Here is a 17,650-nt window from a genome sequence, read left to right as displayed (position 1 = left end):
CGGAGGCACAAGGACTTAGCACAGAGAACCAGCCGCTTGGAGCAGAAAAGCAAATGGACTTGTGTTGATCCGCGCCACCAAGCCTGCCCGGAGGGGGAAGGGCGTTGACCAGCCCGCCTGCTCCTCTCTGGAAAGAAAGATGGCGGCCGCACGGGAGCCTTGTGGAAAGCGGGTTTGAGCCGGGCTCGGGGGAGCGGCGGGGACCTCATGGGAAGGGGGGCTTTGTGGGCCGTCCCCCACGCCCCACCAAGGTCGCCAGCTGCCCCCCACGAGCGGCTCTCCGGCACGGCCACGGCCCCGGAGGCACAAGGACTTAGCACAGAGAACCAGCCGCTTGGAGCAGAAAAGCAAATGGACTTGTGTTGATCCGCGCCACCAAGCCTGCCCGGAGGGGGAAGGGCGTTGACCAGCCCGCCTGCTCCTCTCTGGAAAGAAAGATGGCAGCCGCACGGGAGCCTTGTGGAAAGCGGGTTTGAGCCGGGCTCGGGGGAGCGGCGGGGACCTCATGGGAAGGGGGGCTTTGTGGGCCGTCCCCCACGCCCCACCAAGGTCGCCAGCTGCCCCCCACGAGCGGCTCTCCGGCACGGCCACGGCCCCGGAGGCACAAGGACTTAGCACAGAGAACCAGCCGCTTGGAGCAGAAAAGCAAATGGACTTGTGTTGATCCGCGCCACCAAGTCTGCCCGGAGGGGGAAGGGCGTTGACCAGCCCGCCTGCTCCTCTCTGGAAAGAAAGATGGCAGCCGCACGGGAGCCTTGTGGAAAGCGGGTTTGAGCCGGGCTCGGGGGAGCGGCGGGGACCTCATGGGAAGGGGGGCTTTGTGGACCGTCCCCCACGCCCCACCAAGGTCGCCAGCTGCCCCCCACGAGCGGCTCTCCGGCACGGCCACGGCCCCGGAGGCACAAGGACTTAGCACAGAGAACCAGCCGCTTGGAGCAGAAAAGCAAATGGACTTGTGTTGATCCGCGCCACCAAGCCTGCCCGGAGGGGGAAGGGCGTTGACCAGCCCGCCTGCTCCTCTCTGGAAAGAAAGATGGCAGCCGCACGGGAGCCTTGTGGAAAGCGGGTTTGAGCCGGGCTCGGGGGAGCGGCGGGGACCTCATGGGAAGGGGGGCTTTGTGGGCCGTCCCCCACGCCCCACCAAGGTCGCCAGCTGCCCCCCACGAGCGGCTCTCCGGCACGGCCACGGCCCCGGAGGCACAAGGACTTAGCACAGAGAACCAGCCGCTTGGAGCAGAAAAGCAAATGGACTTGTGTTGATCCGCGCCACCAAGCCTGCCCGGAGGGGGAAGGGCGTTGACCAGCCCGCCCGCTCCTCTCTGGAAAGAAAGATGGCAGCCGCACGGGAGCCTTGTGGAAAGCGGGTTTGAGCCGGGCTCGGGGGAGCGGCGGGGACCTCATGGGAAGGGGGGCTTTGTGGGCCGTCCCCCACGCCCCACCAAGGTCGCCAGCTGCCCCCCACGAGCGGCTCTCCGGCACGGCCACGGCCCCGGAGGCACAAGGACTTAGCACAGAGAACCAGCCGCTTGGAGCAGAAAAGCAAATGGACTTGTGTTGATCCGCGCCACCAAGCCTGCCCGGAGGGGGAAGGGCGTTGACCAGCCCGCCTGCTCCTCTCTGGAAAGAAAGATGGCAGCCGCACGGGAGCCTTGTGGAAAGCGGGTTTGAGCCGGGCTCGGGGGAGCGGCGGGGACCTCATGGGAAGGGGGGCTTTGTGGGCCGTCCCCCACGCCCCACCAAGGTCGCCAGCTGCCCCCCACGAGCGGCTCTCCGGCACGGCCACGGCCCCGGAGGCACAAGGACTTAGCACAGAGAACCAGCCGCTTGGAGCAGAAAAGCAAATGGACTTGTGTTGATCCGCGCCACCAAGCCTGCCCGGAGGGGGAAGGGCGTTGACCAGCCCGCCTGCTCCTCTCTGGAAAGAAAGATGGCAGCCGCACGGGAGCCTTGTGGAAAGCGGGTTTGAGCCGGGCTCGGGGGAGCGGCGGGGACCTCATGGGAAGGGGGGCTTTGTGGGCCGTCCCCCACGCCCCACCAAGGTCGCCAGCTGCCCCCCACGAGCGGCTCTCCGGCACGGCCACGGCCCCGGAGGCACAAGGACTTAGCACAGAGAACCAGCCGCTTGGAGCAGAAAAGCAAATGGACTTGTGTTGATCCGCGCCACCAAGCCTGCCCGGAGGGGGAAGGGCGTTGACCAGCCCGCCTGCTCCTCTCTGGAAAGAAAGATGGCGGCCGCACGGGAGCCTTGTGGAAAGCGGGTTTGAGCCGGGCTCGGGGGAGCGGCGGGGACCTCATGGGAAGGGGGGCTTTGTGGGCCGTCCCCCACGCCCCACCAAGGTCGCCAGCTGCCCCCCACGAGCGGCTCTCCGGCACGGCCACGGCCCCGGAGGCACAAGGACTTAGCACAGAGAACCAGCCGCTTGGAGCAGAAAAGCAAATGGACTTGTGTTGATCCGCGCCACCAAGCCTGCCCGGAGGGGGAAGGGCGTTGACCAGCCCGCCTGCTCCTCTCTGGAAAGAAAGATGGCAGCCGCACGGGAGCCTTGTGGAAAGCGGGTTTGAGCCGGGCTCGGGGGAGCGGCGGGGACCTCATGGGAAGGGGGGCTTTGTGGGCCGTCCCCCACGCCCCACCAAGGTCGCCAGCTGCCCCCCACGAGCGGCTCTCCGGCACGGCCACGGCCCCGGAGGCACAAGGACTTAGCACAGAGAACCAGCCGCTTGGAGCAGAAAAGCAAATGGACTTGTGTTGATCCGCGCCACCAAGCCTGCCCGGAGGGGGAAGGGCGTTGACCAGCCCGCCTGCTCCTCTCTGGAAAGAAAGATGGCAGCCGCACGGGAGCCTTGTGGAAAGCGGGTTTGAGCCGGGCTCGGGGGAGCGGCGGGGACCTCATGGGAAAGGGGGCTTTGTGGGCCGTCCCCCACGCCCCACCAAGGTCGCCAGCTGCCCCCCACGAGCGGCTCTCCGGCACGGCCACGGCCCCGGAGGCACAAGGACTTAGCACAGAGAACCAGCCGCTTGGAGCAGAAAAGCAAATGGACTTGTGTTGATCCGCGCCACCAAGCCTGCCCGGAGGGGGAAGGGCGTTGACCAGCCCGCCTGCTCCTCTCTGGAAAGAAAGATGGCAGCCGCACGGGAGCCTTGTGGAAAGCGGGTTTGAGCCGGGCTCGGGGGAGCGGCGGGGACCTCATGGGAAGGGGGGCTTTGTGGGCCGTCCCCCACGCCCCACCAAGGTCGCCAGCTGCCCCCCACGAGCGGCTCTCCGGCACGGCCACGGCCCCGGAGGCACAAGGACTTAGCACAGAGAACCAGCCGCTTGGAGCAGAAAAGCAAATGGACTTGTGTTGATCCGCGCCACCAAGCCTGCCCGGAGGGGGAAGGGCGTTGACCAGCCCGCCTGCTCCTCTCTGGAAAGAAAGATGGCAGCCGCACGGGAGCCTTGTGGAAAGCGGGTTTGAGCCGGGCTCGGGGGAGCGGCGGGGACCTCATGGGAAGGGGGGCTTTGTGGGCCGTCCCCCACGCCCCACCAAGGTCGCCAGCTGCCCCCCACGAGCGGCTCTCCGGCACGGCCACGGCCCCGGAGGCACAAGGACTTAGCACAGAGAACCAGCCGCTTGGAGCAGAAAAGCAAATGGACTTGTGTTGATCCGCGCCACCAAGCCTGCCCGGAGGGGGAAGGGCGTTGACCAGCCCGCCTGCTCCTCTCTGGAAAGAAAGATGGCAGCCGCACGGGAGCCTTGTGGAAAGCGGGTTTGAGCCGGGCTCGGGGGAGCGGCGGGGACCTCATGGGAAGGGGGGCTTTGTGGGCCGTCCCCCACGCCCCACCAAGGTCGCCAGCTGCCCCCCACGAGCGGCTCTCCGGCACGGCCACGGCCCCGGAGGCACAAGGACTTAGCACAGAGAACCAGCCGCTTGGAGCAGAAAAGCAAATGGACTTGTGTTGATCTGCGCCACCAAGCCTGCCCGGAGGGGGAAGGGCGTTGACCAGCCCGCCTGCTCCTCTCTGGAAAGAAAGATGGCAGCCGCACGGGAGCCTTGTGGAAAGCGGGTTTGAGCCGGGCTCGGGGGAGCGGCGGGGACCTCATGGGAAGGGGGGCTTTGTGGGCCGTCCCCCACGCCCCACCAAGGTCGCCAGCTGCCCCCCACGAGCGGCTCTCCGGCACGGCCACGGCCCCGGAGGCACAAGGACTTAGCACAGAGAACCAGCCGCTTGGAGCAGAAAAGCAAATGGACTTGTGTTGATCCGCGCCACCAAGCCTGCCCGGAGGGGGAAGGGCGTTGACCAGCCCGCCTGCTCCTCTCTGGAAAGAAAGATGGCGGCCGCACGGGAGCCTTGTGGAAAGCGGGTTTGAGCCGGGCTCGGGGGAGCGGCGGGGACCTCATGGGAAGGGGGGCTTTGTGGGCCGTCCCCCACGCCCCACCAAGGTCGCCAGCTGCCCCCCACGAGCGGCTCTCCGGCACGGCCACGGCCCCGGAGGCACAAGGACTTAGCACAGAGAACCAGCCGCTTGGAGCAGAAAAGCAAATGGACTTGTGTTGATCCGCGCCACCAAGCCTGCCCGGAGGGGGAAGGGCGTTGACCAGCCCGCCTGCTCCTCTCTGGAAAGAAAGATGGCAGCCGCACGGGAGCCTTGTGGAAAGCGGGTTTGAGCCGGGCTCGGGGGAGCGGCGGGGACCTCATGGGAAGGGGGGCTTTGTGGGCCGTCCCCCACGCCCCACCAAGGTCGCCAGCTGCCCCCCACGAGCGGCTCTCCGGCACGGCCACGGCCCCGGAGGCACAAGGACTTAGCACAGAGAACCAGCCGCTTGGAGCAGAAAAGCAAATGGACTTGTGTTGATCCGCGCCACCAAGCCTGCCCGGAGGGGGAAGGGCGTTGACCAGCCCGCCTGCTCCTCTCTGGAAAGAAAGATGGCAGCCGCACGGGAGCCTTGTGGAAAGCGGGTTTGAGCCGGGCTCGGGGGAGCGGCGGGGACCTCATGGGAAGGGGGGCTTTGTGGGCCGTCCCCCACGCCCCACCAAGGTCGCCAGCTGCCCCCCACGAGCGGCTCTCCGGCACGGCCACGGCCCCGGAGGCACAAGGACTTAGCACAGAGAACCAGCCGCTTGGAGCAGAAAAGCAAATGGACTTGTGTTGATCCGCGCCACCAAGCCTGCCCGGAGGGGGAAGGGCGTTGACCAGCCCGCCTGCTCCTCTCTGGAAAGAAAGATGGCAGCCGCACGGGAGCCTTGTGGAAAGCGGGTTTGAGCCGGGCTCGGGGGAGCGGCGGGGACCTCATGGGAAGGGGGGCTTTGTGGGCCGTCCCCCACGCCCCACCAAGGTCGCCAGCTGCCCCCCACGAGCGGCTCTCCGGCACGGCCACGGCCCCGGAGGCACAAGGACTTAGCACAGAGAACCAGCCGCTTGGAGCAGAAAAGCAAATGGACTTGTGTTGATCCGCGCCACCAAGCCTGCCCGGAGGGGGAAGGGCGTTGACCAGCCCGCCTGCTCCTCTCTGGAAAGAAAGATGGCAGCCGCACGGGAGCCTTGTGGAAAGCGGGTTTGAGCCGGGCTCGGGGGAGCGGCGGGGACCTCATGGGAAGGGGGGCTTTGTGGGCCGTCCCCCACGCCCCACCAAGGTCGCCAGCTGCCCCCCACGAGCGGCTCTCCGGCACGGCCACGGCCCCGGAGGCACAAGGACTTAGCACAGAGAACCAGCCGCTTGGAGCAGAAAAGCAAATGGACTTGTGTTGATCCGCGCCACCAAGCCTGCCCGGAGGGGGAAGGGCGTTGACCAGCCCGCCTGCTCCTCTCTGGAAAGAAAGATGGCAGCCGCACGGGAGCCTTGTGGAAAGCGGGTTTGAGCCGGGCTCGGGGGAGCGGCGGGGACCTCATGGGAAGGGGGGCTTTGTGGGCCGTCCCCCACGCCCCACCAAGGTCGCCAGCTGCCCCCCACGAGCGGCTCTCCGGCACGGCCACGGCCCCGGAGGCACAAGGACTTAGCACAGAGAACCAGCCGCTTGGAGCAGAAAAGCAAATGGACTTGTGTTGATCCGCGCCACCAAGCCTGCCCGGAGGGGGAAGGGCGTTGACCAGCCCGCCTGCTCCTCTCTGGAAAGAAAGATGGCAGCCGCACGGGAGCCTTGTGGAAAGCGGGTTTGAGCCGGGCTCGGGGGAGCGGCGGGGACCTCATGGGAAGGGGGGCTTTGTGGGCCGTCCCCCACGCCCCACCAAGGTCGCCAGCTGCCCCCCACGAGCGGCTCTCCGGCACGGCCACGGCCCCGGAGGCACAAGGACTTAGCACAGAGAACCAGCCGCTTGGAGCAGAAAAGCAAATGGACTTGTGTTGATCCGCGCCACCAAGCCTGCCCGGAGGGGGAAGGGCGTTGACCAGCCCGCCTGCTCCTCTCTGGAAAGAAAGATGGCAGCCGCACGGGAGCCTTGTGGAAAGCGGGTTTGAGCCGGGCTCGGGGGAGCGGCGGGGACCTCATGGGAAGGGGGGCTTTGTGGGCCGTCCCCCACGCCCCACCAAGGTCGCCAGCTGCCCCCCACGAGCGGCTCTCCGGCACGGCCACGGCCCCGGAGGCACAAGGACTTAGCACAGAGAACCAGCCGCTTGGAGCAGAAAAGCAAATGGACTTGTGTTGATCCGCGCCACCAAGCCTGCCCGGAGGGGGAAGGGCGTTGACCAGCCCGCCTGCTCCTCTCTGGAAAGAAAGATGGCAGCCGCACGGGAGCCTTGTGGAAAGCGGGTTTGAGCCGGGCTCGGGGGAGCGGCGGGGACCTCATGGGAAGGGGGGCTTTGTGGGCCGTCCCCCACGCCCCACCAAGGTCGCCAGCTGCCCCCCACGAGCGGCTCTCCGGCACGGCCACGGCCCCGGAGGCACAAGGACTTAGCACAGAGAACCAGCCGCTTGGAGCAGAAAAGCAAATGGACTTGTGTTGATCCGCGCCACCAAGCCTGCCCGGAGGGGGAAGGGCGTTGACCAGCCCGCCTGCTCCTCTCTGGAAAGAAAGATGGCAGCCGCACGGGAGCCTTGTGGAAAGCGGGTTTGAGCCGGGCTCGGGGGAGCGGCGGGGACCTCATGGGAAGGGGGGCTTTGTGGGCCGTCCCCCACGCCCCACCAAGGTCGCCAGCTGCCCCCCACGAGCGGCTCTCCGGCACGGCCACGGCCCCGGAGGCACAAGGACTTAGCACAGAGAACCAGCCGCTTGGAGCAGAAAAGCAAATGGACTTGTGTTGATCCGCGCCACCAAGCCTGCCCGGAGGGGGAAGGGCGTTGACCAGCCCGCCTGCTCCTCTCTGGAAAGAAAGATGGCAGCCGCACGGGAGCCTTGTGGAAAGCGGGTTTGAGCCGGGCTCGGGGGAGCGGCGGGGACCTCATGGGAAGGGGGGCTTTGTGGGCCGTCCCCCACGCCCCACCAAGGTCGCCAGCTGCCCCCCACGAGCGGCTCTCCGGCACGGCCACGACTCCAGGGCACAGAAACCAATCTCTTAACTAGCTAACTTTTAATAGAAATCCTTCCAGGGTCAATAAGTAAAATAGCAGAAATTCAAAACCGCGCGGCCGCTATCGCGGCCGCGCGACCTCATTTTATTCTTAAACCAAGTTGTAGAAAGCAAATCATTTCACAACGCTGTTTCAGCATGTCTGATGGGGGGGGGGGGGGGGTCGTAAGCTCTAAACAATAGTTGTGCATCTTCTATCGAAATAATCTATCTAGTCAAAGTAGATAGAGTATTAACTAGAACTCATCTGCCTCACAAGAATTGGGAGGGGTGGGAGGTGGGGGTCTATTGGGGTTCGGGGTTAAAAATGAGTATTGGTAAAGGGAAATGTGTTCGGTATCTACATGACTGAGACCTAAACCCGAAAGCTCTGTAACTTTTCCCACAGTGATTCAATAAATAAATAAATTATATAAAAAAAAAAAATGAATAAATGAATAATGTTGTGTATATGTCCTTTTGAGAGAGCATTTTTATGTCCTGGGGGTAGATGCCAAAAATTGGGATTGCTAGTCATATGGCAGTTCAATTCTGCACTTACTGAGAACTCTCCAGACTATTTTCCACAGGGGTTGAACCAGACAACATTCCCATAAGCAGTAGATGAGAGTTCTAAAGAGGTAAATTAAATAGTAAATTATGCTTCAGTAAGTGACTTTAAAAATAGAAACATGTGGGGGTATGGTGCTGCCAGCAGGTCAATCTGTACCTGTGAGGCAAGTGCATCAGCAGCCTCATGGCGCCGTTAGACTTCCAGATACCCCAAAATTGCTGCTGTGCCTTTGGCCAGACCCAAAAAACTTGGGGCAAAGTTTACCAAGAAAGTAAACGTCCAAAAGTGAGGTATGTAGGAAACACACCCACAAACCACCTCTGGCTCAGCTATATACTTGGAGGCAAGGCCTCTCTGGTTCCTGATCAAACTGCTTAATGGCCATGATCCCAGACTCAGAAACAAATCTCCAAACCCAGCGGCTTTTGGCAGAAATGCATCCAGTCTCTGCAGTAGGTTACTGGTGCTGGGCCAACCAGGTGGGAATAGGTTTTGTGCCTTGGCCTGTTCCCCCTGGCGGCCCAGTGGCCGCCATCCTCCAGAGGCAACTGGACAGTCAGGTCTGAGCCTGCAGTGACGAGACATTTGGAGCCTCACGGGATGGGGGTGGAGCCAGTCCTGTCCTCCCTACCCCAACGAGACCCCAAGTCATCGCCCATGAACGGCCTTCCTGGCTCCTGATCAAGCTGCTTAATGGCCATGATCCCAGAGACTCAGGAACAAATCTCGGAACCCAGAAGGTTTTGGCATAAATCCCTCCAGATTTAAGTGTTAACTTTTCGGAATTCCAAAATCACACGTCCACTACAGCAGCCATGCGACATCATGTGTTATTCATAACCAGCAATAGAAAACAAATTGTCTACTGTTGCCTTTTTAGCAGATATGAGTGTTGGGGTAAAATCTCAAATAATAATGGTGGGTCTGGGGTCAAAATATTGAATGTGATCAAAGTAGAGTGAGAGTAATGTGGAAATCATCTGCCCCACAGGTAGGGTAGGGGGAGGGTGTGCGATGGGGGTACACTGGGGTTGTTGGGGGTGGAGAATGGGCACTGGTGAATGTTACGGGTGTTTCATTGTATGACCGAGACTTAGACCTGAAAGCTTTGTAACTGCTCTAACGGTGATTCAATAAATAAAATTATAAAAAAATGAAAAAAAAATAGAAACATGTGTGAGAAGATTTACATGGCCCCTTCTATTATCTCTTTCTAAAACAGAAGTCAAAAGCCAAATCTAGAGCAATCTTCCTGACCCTTGTCTCTACTATCATTGAGTGTCAGTTTCATATTATGTTATTTTATATTCCAAAAATGAGTTCAGTTATTCTATGTCTGTCCCTCTCTTTCTGACTCATTTCACTTAGCATGATACTCTCTATGTCCATTCACTTATAAGCAAATTTCATTACTTCATCTTTCCTACAACTGCATAGTATTGCATTGTGTAGATATATCATAGTTTCTTCAACTGTCACTGTCACTGTCACTGTCCTCCCGTTGTTCATCGATTTGCTCGAGCGGACCCAGTAACGTCTCCATCATGAGACTTGTTGTTACTGTGTTTGGCATATTGAATACATCATGGGTAGCTTGCCAGGCTCTGCCGTGTGGGCGAGATATTCTCGGTAGCTTGCCAGGCTCTCCAAGAGGGGTGGAGGAATCGAACTCGGGTCGGCCATATTGGCCACTTGTAAGGCAAATGCCCTACCGCTGTGCTATCGCTCCAGCCCCATACAACCAATTATAGAGGAAAATATATGTATATATGCATATATACATATTTTTGATATGTATATGAAAGCTCACATCACTCAACTTTTAACAACAGGTTAGTGACAGCCTAAAGAATGTCTTAATGGCCCCTGATAAAATAGAATAATCTTCACTCTGTTTCCCCTATGGATAGTTTTTTGTAGCATTTTCAGAGGTTTTCCATAACAGAAAATACAAAATATATTATTTCAGTTGTGCTTTGGTTCAGGGATTGGAGCTTGGGATGGAAACATCCCGAATATACTGGTGGGAAGGTGTAATGGTGGCGGGATGAGTGTTTGAATATTAAATGTAATCAAATATTGTGAACTATCTTGTAAAATAAAAAAATTTTAAAACCCTCTCAGTAATAATAAACCAATAAAAATGGCATGCTACAAATCACTACACAAAAATAAATTGCATTTCTATATGCAAACATACTAGAAGAGAAATAAATCAAGAAAACAATCCTGTTTACAACTGCATCAGAAAGAATCAATTCCAAAATGCAACTTAATAATGAATGTGATAGGTTTATACATAAAAAATTAAAGTCACTATTAAAAGGAACAGAAGATACAAGGCAACAAAAAGTATTATAAGTTCAGGATTGGAAGGATTAACATAGATCAGATGATCACCTTAACCAAAGAATTATGAAGAGACAATGCAACCCTTATCAAAATTCCAACGCCATTCTTCAAGTACTAGTGCAAACATTACTAAAATTTATACAAAATTTCAAAAGTTATAGCCAACGCCAAAGCAGTTATGAGAAAATAGATATAGGAGGGATTCCATTCTCTGAGTTTAAACTATACTATAAAGCTATATTAGTAAAAATAGTGTGCGATATTGGGGGAAAAGCAAGCACTAAACCAATAGGATAGAAATGGAAAACTAAGAACAGTCTCAGAGATATGGATAGTTAATTATGAAAACAAAAACTCTGATTTGTAGACTGTGGATTAAAGGAGAATTTAATGTAATTAGTGCCAAAAAGGCAAGTTTGAGTTTTATAAAATAATAGAAAGTAATGTCATTTTTCTAAGGGAGTATATAGAGTTAGAGACTGTCATAGCCAAGTGGCAAGCAGAAATCAGTTCAGATCTGAACCGGTCAATTTGAAAACATGCTTTGAAAACAGCTATCCCCAACAGAAATTTCTGCAATACTGAAACCATGCTGTATCTATTCTATCCAAAGACAAAGTCAATAGCCATATGTGATTATTGGATACCTAACATGTGGCTAGTGGGTCTGAGGTAGCAAATCAATTTTAGTTAGCTACAATTAATTTAAATCTATCTAGTCACATGTGATTTCCCATCAGCATCCTGGGAAACAGTCCAACATTATCCCTAACAACCATAGTGCAGTAACTTAGGCAGCTAGGGCATTGCTCTCATTTTTAATCACTAAATTAAACAAATCCTAGATAAAAATCCCGTCCTAAAACCTTCAAAACACTGATACTCTTATACATGTGGAACAGAAATTTGGCCAATTTGTGGTATCTGGTTCATATGACAGTCTACAAATTTGGAGGCTAAGCTAAATGCCTTAAGACACACCGAGAAGAAAGATCAAGTTATCTCTGAATAATGCCTAAGCAGATATTTGGGGGATAACTTCTGAGTTACATGGTATAAAATATACCTGCAAATCCAACACACTTACTCCCTTATCCATCCAAATGGTCCCTGATGTATAACAATATGCATCATTTTTAATGATTACTCCAATAATGCTGCATAACCATATAACCTCAAAGTAACCAGTTTAAAATAATAAACACTTATTTAGCTCATACGTTAATAAACTAACAGGTTGGTTCAGCTAGGCAATTCTTTTGGTGTCTTCTGGACCCATGTCTAGAAGTTGTCTGGCCATCAGGTGCATAGTCAGTCTGGGCTATGTGATGTTCGTCACTCACAGGCACTGCCCTGGTAGAAGCAGATCAGGAGCAAACCATACACCACTATGAGTGCTTTCCCAGCCCCTACTTTACCTACTGGACAAAGAATATCACATGAGCAAATGCAAAGTCATGATTAAGCTCTATTAGGCTAGTTGGCAAAGGCTGTTGAGAATTGAATGCTCACCTCCCTTCGAAGTTCACTTGACAAAAATCTACCCCCACTCTCACCAATAATATTAAGAACTAGGGCCTTTGCATGGAGATAGGAGATGTAATTAGGATTACATAAGATGCAAAAGTGTAGTCTCTCTGCTCTCTGCCATGTGGGAATACAAGAAAAAGTCAGAAATCTGAAGCCAAAAGAAAGCCCTCACCAGGGATCACTTGGGAGGGAGAGGTGTGCTGGAATAGACTAAGGTTCAAATATGATGGCTTCTCAGTATCTGTATTGCAAACCATGATGCCATAAAGTAGAGAGAGAGTAAAAAGGAAATTTCCATAGAGGCAGGGGGTGAGGTGGGGTAGGGTGGGGATGGCAGGAGGGATACTGGAAACATCGGTGGTGAAATATGTGTACTGGTGGAAGAAGGATGGGTGTTCCATCACTGTATGACTGAAACTCAATCAGAAAAGCTTTGTAAGTGTATCTCATGGTGATTCAATAAAATAAATAATTTTTTTTCCAAAAGCCCTCACCAGAATCTGTCCATGCTAGATCTTGGTCTTGAAGTCTTCAGAACTCTGAGAAATAAATCTCTGTTATGTATGTCATTCTGTCTGTGGTATATTTATCACAGCAACCATCACTGAAACAAAACATTAGTACTATCATGTGAGGGTTCTGTTATATAAATACCTAAGAATGTAGACACACAGCTTTGGAATTAGCAAGTTGGTAGAGATCAGAAGAGTTTTGAGATTGTACTAGAAATAAGACTATATTGTCATTAACCTTGAAATTGAGAAAGAAGAGGAGAGCTATAGAGAAAGGCTCAATCTTCTTAAAAAACAAATAAGTAATCAAAAAATGTTCATAAATATGGCTGAGAAAGGCCATTCTGAGCATAATTGGAGACAAATGAGGAGCATGCTGTAAAGACAGAAAGGGGTTAAAGCCCTTGCCTTGGATGCAACCAACTCTCACTGATTCCCTGACATTGCATATGGTCCCATAAGCACCACCAGAAGGACCCCTGAGCACAGAACACTGAACACTGCTAGGTGTGGACCAACCACCACAAACAAACAAGCAAACTGCAAGAAAGGCAATCCTTACTATAAGGTGGCCCAAAAAAATCTCGACAGAATTTTCTCACTGAGTATCCTGTGAAAAGTATAGAACTTGAAAGTGATGAAACTGAAAATTTAGCTTAGAGGGTCCTAAACATTTGTTCACCTACCATTTCCTTTTCACAAAATAATCTTTCAGTTAACTCCTGAGAATCTACCTTCTTTATGCAAGGAAGGAAGGAAGTAAGGAAGGAAGGAAGGGAGGGAGGGAGGGAGGGAGGGAGGGAGGGAGGGAGGAAGGAAGGAAGGAAGGAAGGAAGGAAGGAAGGAAGGAAGGAAGGAAGGAAGGAAGGAAGGGAAAAAAAAACCCTCCTGATTGCCTCCAAAGACTAGTGCCTGCCCCGGATCACCTCAGTGCTCACAAGCAGTGGTATTCCACTCTGACCTCACTGCTGTGATTTCTGAGCAATGTTGAAGAAATGACTTGACTCCTAACTGCTTATAGTAAAACAAAAAGAGAGAGAAATCACTTACAGACAGGATGATTAGGCAAAATGAAAGCAGCATTTATAAGATTTGGAAAATTCTCAGTCCACATTGAAAAATATGAAAACACTAAGAGTGTGTCAAGGGACTATAGGAGAGGGAAATTTATATAGCTATGCATAACAGGCTTAGCTAACAACCACCCTCAAAAAAACAAAAAGAAAGAAAGAAAAGAAAATAGCCAGTTGAAACAATTGAAGGGAGTAAAGAAAGGCTGCTGGGCTTGTTGCATTTTATAAGACAAGAAGGTAAAATATTCTGTGGGGGAAAATGCACCATTCTTCAAAACAGGGGGAAGGAAGGATCCCAGAGGCTATTCTGAGATCAAGACTGCCTACATGGTTTCAAAAAGGAAGATAATTGTCTTGTATCCTACAAGCCAAGTGGCATCTGCCCAGAGCTGTGGTGTGTGGCTGCCCAGCAATACCCTGGAGACAAGACTTTTGCCTGTTGGAGTTTTAGGGCAATATTTCTACCATGGTGGCTTGGAGGCAGGGCCACTTCCTGGCAGCCCAGAGGGTCCCCCTCCAGCTTACATCTCTGAGTTTTCCTTACTTGTTTTACATTTGCCGCACCTTGCCCTTCCTTCTTTTCTCTTTCTGCTTTTTGCAGTCAAACTATCTTTCCTATTCCCGTTCTACCATTGCATTTTGTAAACATAATCTATTGGTTTCACAGTTTCACAACTGAAGAGAAATCTTGCCTTGGAATAAATCAGACTTTGACTCTCGCCCAGATCTGATTAAGAGCAGAGCAGTGCTTCTAAAGCGTTTTCCACTCACAACCCCTTTTGGCCTGAGAAATGTTTATGCAACCCCAGATATACTAAATAAGCTTACAACTAATTTGCTGATAAGAAATCATAAATATACTTTCATACAAAATTTTCATGACCCCTTATATACAGTTGCACCATCCTATGGGGGTTGCAACCCCCAATTTAAGAAGTTAGGATTCAGAGAATATTTGGATAAAGATTTTTTTACTTTCGACTTTTTATTTAGAACAGGTTAAGGTTTGGCTTGGGGGCAGGGAACAGTAAGAATAGAGGATGGAAAGAAAGTATTTTCCAAGCAAAAATGACAAATTTGGGGCACATAATGCATATTGTTACGAATTGAGTGTGCAACCCTTAAAGTTATTTGTTTAAACCTAGTTCTCCACCCATGTGTTGGATTAGGAAGTGGGGCCTTTGGGAAATAATTTAACTCAGATGAGGTCAGGAGGGTGAAGCCTGTGTAAGTGCCCTTATAAGACTCATGAGAGATCTTGCTTCCTCTCTCTATTCTCTGCCCTATAAGGCTATAATAAAAATTTGACAGCCTGCAACCCAGAATAGAGTTCTCACCAGAACCTGACCCTGCTGGCAACCTGTTCTTAGTTTTCTTGCTTCCCAAACTCTAAGAAATAAATTTCTGCTGCTTATAAATTTCTTGTCTCTGGATAGTTTTATTATAGCAGCACAATAGAAGACAGGTGTGGAAACAATAAAAAGGAAATAATCTACCAAATCTTAAGAAGAACAGCACCAAGCTCTAGAAGTTCTTTCTCTTTGAAAACTATCACTGAACAACACAAACTCATTTACAAATATTTTAAAAACCCCAATAACTTGAGATTTTTATTTTTTTAGCTTACAATGTTTATTTTAGTCACTTAATATTTATTTTTTTAACTTATTTATTGAATCACCGTGAGATAAGTTACAAAGCTTTCAGGTTTAAGTCTCGGTCATACAATGATCAAACACCCATCCCTTCACCAGTGCATATTTTCCCCCACCAAGAACCCCAATATACCCCCCATCCCACCCCTCCCGATGTCTATGAGGCAGATGATTTCCACTTAACTCTCTCTCTCTCTTTACTTTGATTACTTTCATTATTTTGACAAAAGATGCACCATTATTATTTGGAATTTTCCCCCAACAATCAGACCTGCTGAAAAGGCATTGTGAACTAGTTTGTTTTCTATTGCTGGTTATGAAGACCATATGATGTCATGCGACCACGATAGTGGCTGTGAGAGTTTGGATTTCTGATATTTTACTAATTAAGTCTGGAGGGATTTCTGCCAAAAGCCGCATAGTTCCAAGATTGGTTTGTGTGCCTCTGGGTCCATGGCTGTGCCAGAGAGCCGCTCATGGGGGGCAACTTGTGGTCTTGGTGGGGCAGGAAGGATGTGCCAGTTCGGCCCCCCATCCCATGAGGCTGCAGTTGCCTCATCACTGCTGGCTCATACCTGGCTGTCCAATAAGCTCTTAATGCGGCAGCCACCATGCTGCCAGTGGGGGGAAGGGGAGGCAGAAGAGACAAACACCCTTTCCCTCCGGGGGGGGAGGGGAGAGAGGACACGGCACCGCAGCTTAATGCATAGTCCATTCACATTTCTGCCAAAAGCTGCTGGGTTCCGAGTTAGGTTTGTGTGCCTCTGGGGCCATGGCTGTGCTGGAGAGCCACTCATTGGGGGCAACTCCAACTTGAGATTTTTAAACCTAAAGAACAGAGATGACCCTCTCCCTTCCTGCCCAAAAGATAGCACTGTTCCTCTTTTAAGACAAAACTAATGGTCCTAAGACAAGCAAATGCCTAAAATAGAATCATAAAAAAGAATCTCTTTCAATATATTGCATGCACATTCAAGGAGAAATTTTTTTAATCAGGCAAAATCGGTAAGTTATGATTGCCCAGAACCTAACAAACTTATTTTGAACAAACAAAAATGACATTTCTAAGATAAGAAAATGCATTTTTCAATGATTATCACATTACTCAAATCATTTTTAAGGCTACCTCTGTCAGAAAGAAAAGACACACTGCCCCTTGCCATTCAGAATGTTCCCAGCTGTAGCACCAAAAATAGCCACAACTCAAAAGACTAAGTGAGTAAGGTGTGCTGTCTTCCATTAACCATCAGACTTTGTTCATTGTAACACAATGGCCAAAATATGAAAGTAACCCAGGTGTCCAAGGACGGATGAGTAGATCATGAAGAGGTGGTGGATATAAACATTGGAATACTACACAAGGAATGATAAGAGCATGCAATTTTCTGCAATTCAGATGGAACCAGAGAAATTCTTTTTTAAGTGAAGTCAGAAGGACAAGGAAAATTACCAGATGTTCTATAATTTATATATAGAATAACATGACAAAAGAGTGGAAGATATCAAAGGTGGGAAAACCCTTGGTTGTAGATTACAGAAGTGAAAATGCCCGTGAAGGAGAGAAATGGAGGGATTAGGCAAGTAGAGGCATCTGGAAGTAATATAGGAGCAAGGGTCGGGGACTTTGGCCGTGGTGGTGTAGAGGCAAGGCATCTAGACCACTAGAACCAACAGGACTCTCAGCATGAGACCCAAACTACAACAATTAAATTAAAAAGTATATCTGTCAAGGAAACAGATTGGTTGTGAGGGAGGGGAGAGGGGAAGGAGGGGCACTGGGGCCATTGGTACAGGGCTGTGTATACTAGTGATGGGATTGGAGTTGGAAAACTGTATGCCTGAAACTGGTCTGCCAGCAGCTTTGTAAATCAGAGTGCCTAAATAAAAATAATAAAATTTTTAGTGACATAGTATACAGGATTTGTTACAGGGGTGTGACCTTACATCAAGTGAAAGGAAACTGATTAAGCAGGTGTCTCTGTTGTTGGGTGCTGGCCCTGAAGGCAACAAGCCCAGAAAGCTGAGGGAAATTGGCAGGGGTCTGAAGTGCTGCCTTGCCTGGAGGCCATTTATTTGCCCTCCTGACTCCTGTCCAAAAGGCTAGGGAAGAAGCTGTCCCCCTTGTTCCATACATACAAGGTGAGCAGGGCACCCGTCTCATCTCCATAAACTCCAGCCATAAAGCATTTCCACACTCACCTTTTAAGGTGCATGATAGGCTACAACCTAGCTTTCATTTTCAGGTCTTCCAATGTGTATACAACATTGTGTGGTACCTCCAAAAGCTGAGAGGAAGGGAAATCTGGGAAATGCAGTTCCAGAGTAACTGCACTGACCAGGAACAAAGCCAGGAGCCACACTGAATGTTGCTTTCATTTTTAGAAGCAGCCTAATTAAAACCTCAAGCCAAATCTGGACATAAAGTGGTTAAATCTATCAAACATAATAGCATTTGTGGAAGAAAACGTCATTTGATTCTTGCTTTTCTT

Source organism: Sorex fumeus, unplaced genomic scaffold (assembly GCF_029834395.1).
Source record: "Sorex fumeus unplaced genomic scaffold, SorFum_2.1 ptg000044l, whole genome shotgun sequence".
NCBI classification, from domain to species: Eukaryota; Metazoa; Chordata; class Mammalia; order Eulipotyphla; family Soricidae; genus Sorex; species Sorex fumeus.
This window is presented reverse-complemented; position numbering follows the sequence as displayed.